This window comes from Chrysochloris asiatica, unplaced genomic scaffold (assembly GCF_000296735.1).
Source record: "Chrysochloris asiatica unplaced genomic scaffold, ChrAsi1.0 scaffold00054, whole genome shotgun sequence".
Lineage (NCBI taxonomy): Eukaryota > Metazoa > Chordata > Mammalia > Afrosoricida > Chrysochloridae > Chrysochloris > Chrysochloris asiatica.
The window spans coordinates 985,287-994,467 of NW_006408572.1; the positions used below are offsets into that span (position 1 = coordinate 985,287).

Here is a 9,181-nt window from a genome sequence, read left to right on the forward strand (position 1 = left end):
AGAGATGTGGTTTTAGTACCCAGAGTTCTCTGTGTTGCCAAGCATAGAGAGCATGTGATTCACCCTGTTTCCACCAGGCCACTGAATAAGCTAGTTCAAATTTCATTCAGATCTAATTTTACTAGACTTAGCAGCTGCATTCAACATTATCATTTACTCCTTCCTTCTGGAAGTTTCGTCATCGTTTCCGTGGAGCCAGCCTCTCATAGTGTTGTACCAGTCTCTCCCTGGTTGCTTCTTCTCAGACTTCTATTTAGGCACCTCTGCCTGGCTTTTTCCTGTTGGACCTCTTAGGTCTTCATCTTTTTCTCCAGCTTAGACCTTTCACAGAAGCACAAGAATCAGACGTTCTCACAGGCACTTCTAACCCATCACACTCTGCCAACCACCCTCCTTTGTCAGATAATGAGGGCCCCAAGGTTCTGATTCAAGTTTAATATTCATGCATAAGGTCTTCAAAGCCCAAGTCAAATCTAAGAGAAGTTGGGACAGGCCCCCAAGCAAGTCTTAGGCAAGGTGGCCTTGGGAAGCAAGGTCTAGCTTAAATAGCTGGTCCATGAGATCAGTTGGTGAGCAAGAACCAAACCCAAAATGTAGGGTCTGTATCAGAATTCAGGCAAGATACAAGTCAGTACATGGAGAAATTCCCTCAGGCAAAGGTTCATGAGATCATAGATGGGGAAAGAATAGTTATAGACCCTTTTCTGGTAACACTACCCCATCCCCGTCTCCTTTTTCATGGTGGTTATATGCCGTGGAGTCAGTTCCCACTCATAGTGACCCTGCATAGTGTATCTGAGGCTGTATATCTTTACAGGAGCAGAATGCCTCATCTTTCTCCTGCGGAACAGTTGGTAGTTTCAAACTGCTGGCCTTGAGGTTAGCAGCCCAACTTGTAACCACTATGCTACCAGAGCTCCTTATCTCCTTCCTTATGTGGAAAACGTTCTGCCTTATGGAACATTTGAATCTTCTCAGGTATGTTTTGAAAGTAAGAAGTGGTTTTCCATATCTGTTTATCTGGGCTGAATCTTTGCAGTCTAGTGGCCCTCTCTGGCCATAACATCATTGGAAGTCTAGCACCTCTCAAGTACAGTTTGGTTCCCCACCCCAGGTTTTCTGGACTGAGTATAAGGATTGAAGTAGTATCCCAGTGGGTGAGAGAGAACAGGGAACAGTCAAAAATGAGTTTGATTCATAGAGAATGTCGTAGGAAGAATCAAAAGACAGAATTGATGACCCATCACTTGAAACACTCCAGGTAGCAGGACAGATGGGTAGTGTGTTGAATCAGAGGAGAGCTTGATTTTATCTCACTCAGGTGTCCAGGAGACCCTGACCAGTCTGAAGCTTTCTCAGGTACTGGCTGACTGCTGGCATGTCGTTGGAGCCCAGGAGTGAAAGAAATAGCATGAATTGGGATGGAATGAGGAGGACCAAGATGGGAAGGACAGTGCAGTGAGTTGCATGTGAATTTGGTAACATTGATTAGTTTCAATAGTCCTCTTGCTTGTAGGAAGTATGACCACATAGATATTCCAAATAGCCAACTGATTCTCTGTAGATAGTGACAAGTAAATTTATACTTAAAGGACGTTGACCATTGTCTGGCCTAAACCAGAACTGGAGCAAGAGCTGATGCATGTCAAGGTGACTGTATCTGCTACCAGCACATTCACACGGGACGTGTAGGTCAGAGAGGAGATCCAGGGTGTTTAGGAATCAAGAGTTGGTACCATGCTTGGGCTGCCTACCACACATGGTTGGAAACGGCATGGTGCTCATTTTACCACAGGCCAACAGGAGCCCTGTAGACCTGCTTGACTGAAATAGTTGGTGAGGAAGAAATTATGGGTCAGACACCCATAGAGCAGTCAGATTTTCCAGGTTCCAGGTGAGAGTCCCAGGTTAGACTCATTTCCACTCCCCTTGGCCCTCTAGAGTTCTTCCCAGAAAGTTTGACTGGAAAACTTGAAGTATTTGGAGCAAAGTGTATTTGCTGAGATCCTTGTAAACTCTGGGGTACAAGGCACCTTGGAATTTGAGAAGCACAGTGGTATGCCAGCAGTCCATACAGATCCAGACAGATCCGTACTAGCAAGGCTCTTGGTTATTTGCCACGTGACGGTCAGTTCTTTCTTCATCTATAAAGGGATGGACTTGGTAAATCATCACCAGTGTTCCAAGAACTATATCCCGCATAGCTTTGACCTTTTCTTTCTAAAAGTTACAACAAAGCAAAGAAACAAAAGCATGAAGTATTTTATAAAATTTATATCTTTTTCTATATATCATAGGCATACTTGTTACTTGACATTATGCCCATTCTTTACTTATCAGCATGGTTAGATCCTAAAAACCAGGTTGTTATGCAAAAATTGAAGATGAAAACAACCCAATTAAAAATGGGCAGAGGACATGAACTGACACTTTACCAAAGAAGACCTCCAGCCTAAAACATGAAGAAATGTTCATGATCATTAGCTGTTAGAGAAATGTAAATCAAAACAACACTGAGCTATTATTCATCTCACCCTGCATTATTAATAAAGTTAGAAAAGAAAAGGAAAATAAAAACAAAAATAACAAATGCTGACAAGGGAGTGGAGAGACTGGGACCCTCCGTTATTGCTGGTTGTTGTTGTTGTTATTAAGTGCCGTCGAGTCGACTCCAACCCATAGCGACCCTGTATAGGGTTTCCAAGGAGCCGCTGGTGAGCTTGAACCACTTCACTTTCAGTTGAAATGACTTTGCAGTCTGACGCATTAGCCCACAGCGCCACACTAGGACTCCTTTATTGCTGGTAGAACTGTAAAATGTCAGATAATGAGATAGTCGATAAGTGAGGAGTAGGTGTATTTAATATGTATGTTGTTATTGTTACGTGCCATCAAGTCGGTTCTGACTCTTAGCCACCCTGTATAAGGTTTCCAAGGAGTGGCTGGTGAGCTTGAACCGCCAACCTTGTGGTTCAAACCAACTATGCAGTCCAGTGTTGCATCCCACAGTGCCACACCAGGACTTCTTACACTATTACATAATAACACTACTCTTTAATATCACAAATAAAGTTGCAATGGAACCATTTTGGTTTTTAAAAAGCAAGTGAAGTTACCCAACTTCTTGGAAGCGGTGATCAACTATCCAATAATGAACCTCTTTCTGTCCATCCGCCATAAGAGCGGCAGGGATAACGCTCCACTGTTTGAAGTCAAAGAAATAAAACAAAGCTTTCAGAAGAGGGCTGAAAAAGCAGTGAAGCTAATTTGATTATTAATAAATATTACTACTTTATTACTGAGGGCAGAAAATTAAGAGGTTTTGAAAAGCCCTCTTCACTGATCTCTTATCTCATGAGGTACAAAATCTTTGAGATAATACATAAAAAGGATCAACTGGTTAATGTAAGGCCTTGCAAATAGAGAGGAACCTCCTTTGATCTCTGGCCAAGATTCCTTTAACCACAGAGTAAATATTATTTTGATTGCAAGCAACAGAAACCAACCCTGGCCAACCCACACAAAAAGGGGGTTTTATAGAAAGTATAAAAGGAACCCTGGCTGTGCAGTAGATAAGTGCTTGACTGCTAACTGAACGGACTGTGGTTTGAGCCTACCAGCCGTTCTGTGGGAGAAAGATGGAACTTTCCAAGCAGTGGAACTCATAGGGGGCCGTTCCACTCTGTCCTAATTAATATGTCTGAGTCACAATTCAACAGCGTGGTTTTCGTTTTTTCATTGGAAGTATGCTGGGCAGCTCACAGAAATGGAACCACCAAATGTTGGTAAGGTTAGCACCCAGCATTGCCCAGGGTCCTCAGAAAGCTCCTTCTGAATTCTCTTTTCTGCAGCGGGCAGGTGTGTTTGCCTGATGAAGGACAGAGCACCTAGAGTTGCAAGTTAACAGACTTACAGTTCCAACTGATCCTTTATAATAATTTTTCATCATGAATTTTCTCACAATAATTTAAAATTTTGAACAATTTTAGTAAAACTGCATTTGTGGGTTTTTGTTTTTTTTAATGTTTTATTGTGAATGATGCAATAGTTTACATGGAAAACAGTATTTGTTTTGATGACTGAGTTTTTCAATGCCCCTTTCAATGTTGTACCTAAAAGAAATGTCTCACTCACATCACCTTAGTCCCAGCCGAGGGTCTCAGGAAAAGTGTGCTACCAGCAGTGGGACACTGGGCCCAGGTCCTATCGACTCACAAGAACTGATTTGTTTTAAATTTGTATTAAATTCCCAGGAATTTGGTTAAGGGTCCAAGGAACTCTGGTTAACAACCCTGACTGGTAACTGAAAGGTTGGAGATTTAAGTTCACTCAGAGGTACCTCAGAAAAAAGCTTTCATGATCTACTTTGGAGAAATCAGCCCTTAGAAACCATATGGAGTACAGGTCTACTCTGACACAGGTGGGGTCACCAGGGGTTGGAATCGACTCAACAGCAGCTGGTCAACTGGTCACGATCCCAGGTGGAACATGAGAATGTGTATTTCCAATAAATCAATTCCTAGGTGATGTAGATGGTGCTGGTCAGGGCCCAGACTTTAAGAACCACTGATCTACATCATGGTCTACAGTAGTAGGCTCTCATCATTCAAAGTTCCACTGAGAACACCTGGTACCTACCTGATGTCTGGAGTACAGCATGGGGCCGAGGTCCCTTGGTAGGGTGGCAGTGGATCAGAGAGGAAGAGGAAGGTAGCACACTGCTGGTTTCATCTCTATCTTTAGAACAAGATCTCCTTGCTCCAAGGGCTAGAGTTCAGCAGTGGGTTAATTCATCACGGAAAGAGAGGTCACCAATTCCTACCTGGTCATTGGTTTAACTCCAATGCTGGGAGCTCAGTTAGGTCCTACAATGGCATGGCAACAGTATGGATGGTCATCTCCTGCCAAGTGGGGACCAGAATTGGAGCTCAATTCCTTGGGAGGCTCTGGAGTGTTTGTTTGCAGAGTAGAAGGTCTGGACCAAGAGGAGCTCATTTTGCTGCTTTCCCCTCAATGGGAACAAGCCTCCGGGGTCCCCTCTTCCCCTTTACCATCAGCACCTGGGTGACCTGATTGCTGTCAGAGCTGAGTGAGGAAGGCCTGGAGTTCCTTGGGGCTGAGAAGGAGGGTTTCTAGCAGTGGCAACAGCCCAGCAAGAGTGCAGTTTTGCTTTGGCAGCAGATTCTGTATCTTCGGCTGTAAGTTCTTTAGCTAGCCACAGCTGAGTCTCCTGTCACTCTGAGGCACTGTTGGTCTGCAGGGAGCACAGATTGTCCTCTTGTCAGATGCCAGAATGAAAGCCCGGCATGGAGCGCCTCGGGTCTTGCTGCCTCATATGGATGAAAAGAGTTAGTGGGATTGAGAGTAGGAGCAGGACTCAAGGTGTGAGGACAATCTGGATTTTAGGGGGAAATTCCCATCCCTCCTGCCCCAACATGAGGTTGGTAGGAAACACCCTGGGCTCGAACACTGAAGCCTCAAACCCCATTTGAGGAAGCCTTAGAAAGCAAGGAATAGCACCAGTCAACCTATACAGGGAGCAGTGAGAGAGCAAACATCAGACCCCCCAAATCAGGCACTCAAGTAAGGACAAGAAAGCAGGTTTTCGGGCCAGGCTAGGGGACTCACCTGTGAAGGTGTGGTGTTTAGTGCACACCGACAGGTGTGTGTTGTTCTGGAGCTAAGAGGTTCTGGTAGACTTCAGTTAGAATTTACATATCACAATCTTCTGCCTAAGGAGCTCTGGTAGAGTAGTGGTTACAAATCAGGCTGCGAACGCAAGGTCAGTAGTTCGAAACTACCAGCTGCTCCGCAGGAGAAAGATGAGGTTTTCTGTTCCTGTAAAGATTTACAGCCTTGGAAACCCTGTACAGGGTCGCTATGAGTCGGAACCAACTCCACAGCATATAACCACCACCATCACTATCTTCCTTCTGGATGAATAGTAGATGCATGAGCTTGATTTGTCTTCATAGACTCTGCTTCCTGTACCTTCTCCCATCTCCTTACCTTCTAAATATCTTTAAAATCTATCTCCTCCTTTTCATACTCACTATAGCGAATCGGGCTGCTAACCTCGGGTCAGCAGTTCGAAACTTCCAGCTGTTCTGCGGGAGAAAGATAAGGCTTTCTGCTCCCGTAAAGATTTACAGCCTCGGAAACCCTGTACAGGGCTGCTATGAGTTGGAACCGACTCCACATCACATAACAACAACAACATCATGCCATAGTTTGGGTTCTTGTGCCGCTGTAGGATAAGTACTGGACTGCTAACAGCAAGGTCAGCAGTTCAAATCCGCCAGCTGCTCCTCAGAAATCCTATACAGGGTTGCTATGAATCAGAACCGACTCGATGGCACTTAACAACAACAGTCTGTCTACAGGCCTCTTACCTTACTCCTCTCCAAACCATTCACAGAATAATCTTTCAACCCATAAATTGAATTATATCCCCAGCTCAAAATTCTTCTTTGTGCCAGGCTAAAATCTAAACTCAATGTGTTGCTTTCACAACTGGCGCCCAGGAAGACATATGCTTTTGACATTCTTCATGAATCTAGAAGTTTGTTTGTTTGTTTGTTTTTTGCTGTAAAAGGAAGTTTTATCGTTTTCATTTGGTCCACCGCTTGGGCGAAGAGGGGCTCCAGGGCGTTGACTATGCTGCCTGTCTGGAGAGCAAGGTTCAGGCAGAAGGTTTGCAGGAGAGCAGGGGAATGCTGAAGGCCCTTCACAGGTTGTGGGGCTCCGTAGGCTCTTCTTAGTCGTGCTAGAGAGTGAGCCTCTCAAAGAGGTATTCGCCCAGCCCTGCCTGGGGACTAGCCATCCGACGGAGGTTGGTCAAGTGGTCGCCCATCTTCTTGATAATTTTCACCTCCTCTTCGAGGAAATGAATTTCCTGAAAGTCACAGAGGTGGGGCTCTGTGTGGGTAGCACCCACAGTGTGCAGATCCAGAAGAGACTGGTTCAGGTTCTTCTCCATGGCCAGGGCGGCTTCCATGGAGTCCTCGGTTCTTACCCACTCATCTTGGGAGGGCTTCTGCACGTCCTGGAAGAGTGCGTGCCCACCATGATGGTTTTGCAGTTTCAAGAGACGCTCAGCACCATCACGCTTCTCCTTCACCAACTCACTGAAAAAGTGTCCCACACCTTCCAAAGCCACATCATCACAATCTAAATAGAAGCCCAAAGAGAGGTAGGTGTAAGAGGCCCACAAATGCAGATTAACCAGACGGTTGACTCCGGCCTCCGCTTCAGCGGAATAATACTGACGAATCTGAGAGCTCATGGTTGGTCAAAGATTTGGAGCTAACCACACACACACACACACACACAACAGTGTTTAGCTGGTCCTGGTAACAGAGAATGCTCAAGAAGATGGTCCTGGAGACGAGATTGTGCGCAAAGAAGTTGTTAGAGGTGGTCTGAGGCGGGAGGTGGCGGAGTCCCCAGATCTGTTCCGTCCAAACACTGTTGAAGCAAGACAAATCCATGGGACCGCAGTGCGAACTTTTTCGAATCTAGAAGTTTTAATTCAGAATCACTAATAGTTTCTTTTCTGTTCTTTCGTGTTTGAGAGTTGAGTCTGGACTTTTTTTTTTTTTTTGACTGATTTGTTGATTTGTACACTGCCCTCAGTCAAGTGTAAAATGTTAGAAAATATTTACTATTACCATCTATTAGTTCTTTTTCACTTTGACTAATGATAGTGATGGCTGGAGCTTATAGCATTTCCAGTGACAGCTCCTTACAGTCAAACTAGCTTCTGGTGGGTGTTGATAATGTTTTGGACAGATTGCTTCCATGGTATAATTGCTTGGAAGTTTACTCACACACTCATGCCCAACAATCTAGATTTGTTTACTGTCTCGTTCTGTTGTTTTGGTTTTACTGACAAACAACAGCAACAACAAACTATTGGAAATTTGGCAAACAGTCTGGCAGTCTTACTTTTGGGACTTCAATTTGGTTAATGAATTACATGCTTTGGTTATATCTGCCAAAGTGTCACATTAGTGACAATTGGGAAGTTCTGGTGCACACTACACTCTTAAAGTAGATCTGGCATCTGACACTCCTTCTGAACAGTATTGGAGGCAGATAGAAACATGTATGTTTTTCTAGCACCTTGCACTTTGGCAAGATGGGAGGTTTTAAAATCTAGAGACCAGACTTGCCTTGCTTTGCTGTGGAATAAAATGAACCTAACAGTTAATGGTGATATTCCAAAATTACATATCAAATTGGCGCCAGAAAGCTAAGAGCCACGCTTTTGCTATAACCAGTGAGTAAAATGTCCTTTTATCCCTTTATTCATCTTGGTCCTTCTCAAATCTCACTACCGTACCCAGTCACTTTTTATTTATTTTTGAAATTGTGATTTGGATGAAAGTTTACAGAACAAATTGCTTTTCCATCCAACAATTTATAAACATTTCATCTTGGGATTACTGAACGTTTGGATAAAAAATGCTATAGAAGAATCCAGATCAAAAGGGGGGAAATGTAGAACAGAATTTCAATTTCTCAAAAACTCTAGATTTTCTAAAGCCATGAGGCTGAATGAACCCCAGAAAGTCTTGTCATGAGATAATCTTTAAATCTTAAACCAAAAAACATCCCCTGAAGTCTTAAAACTAAACAATGTTATTGTTGTTACATGCCGTGGAGTCGGTTTCGACTCTTACCAACCCTGTACAGGGTTTCCTAGGCTGTAAATCTTTACGGGAGCAGAAAGCCTCCTCTTTCTCCTACAGAACAGCTGGTAGTTTCAAACTGCTGACCTTGAGGTTCGCAGCCCGATTCGTAACCACTAAGCTACCAGAGCTCCTTAAAACTAGACAATAGTTTAGTTTAACTAGTCAAAATAATCTCCCTTGAGCATTGTGCTCTTTCAAGATCTATCAAAATGAGATAAAATTGACTATAGCAACTCAAAAGATTAGATCGGAAACTCACAGAGCAGTGAGTTTATGTTAATGGGAAAGTAACAACTTAGAAAAGGAGGGTGATTAATGAATGTGATTAATGTGATTAATGTCACAGAAGCACACATGTAGAAACTGTTTAACTGGTATATATGTTTTATTTACTATGTATATTCTCATCAGCCACGTAAAATTGATAATAAAATATCTCACCTCTACATTTTATTTCGTTGACCTCTCTTATCAAGTAATTTCCT

The 9,181-nt window shown here is 43.5% G+C and overlaps 1 pseudogene; it reads right to left on the reverse strand.

The window, feature by feature from the left end:
- Positions 1-6,757: 6,757 nt before the first annotated feature.
- On the reverse strand, positions 6,758-7,285 carry LOC102836184 (annotated as a pseudogene).
- Positions 7,286-9,181: the final 1,896 nt, after the last annotated feature.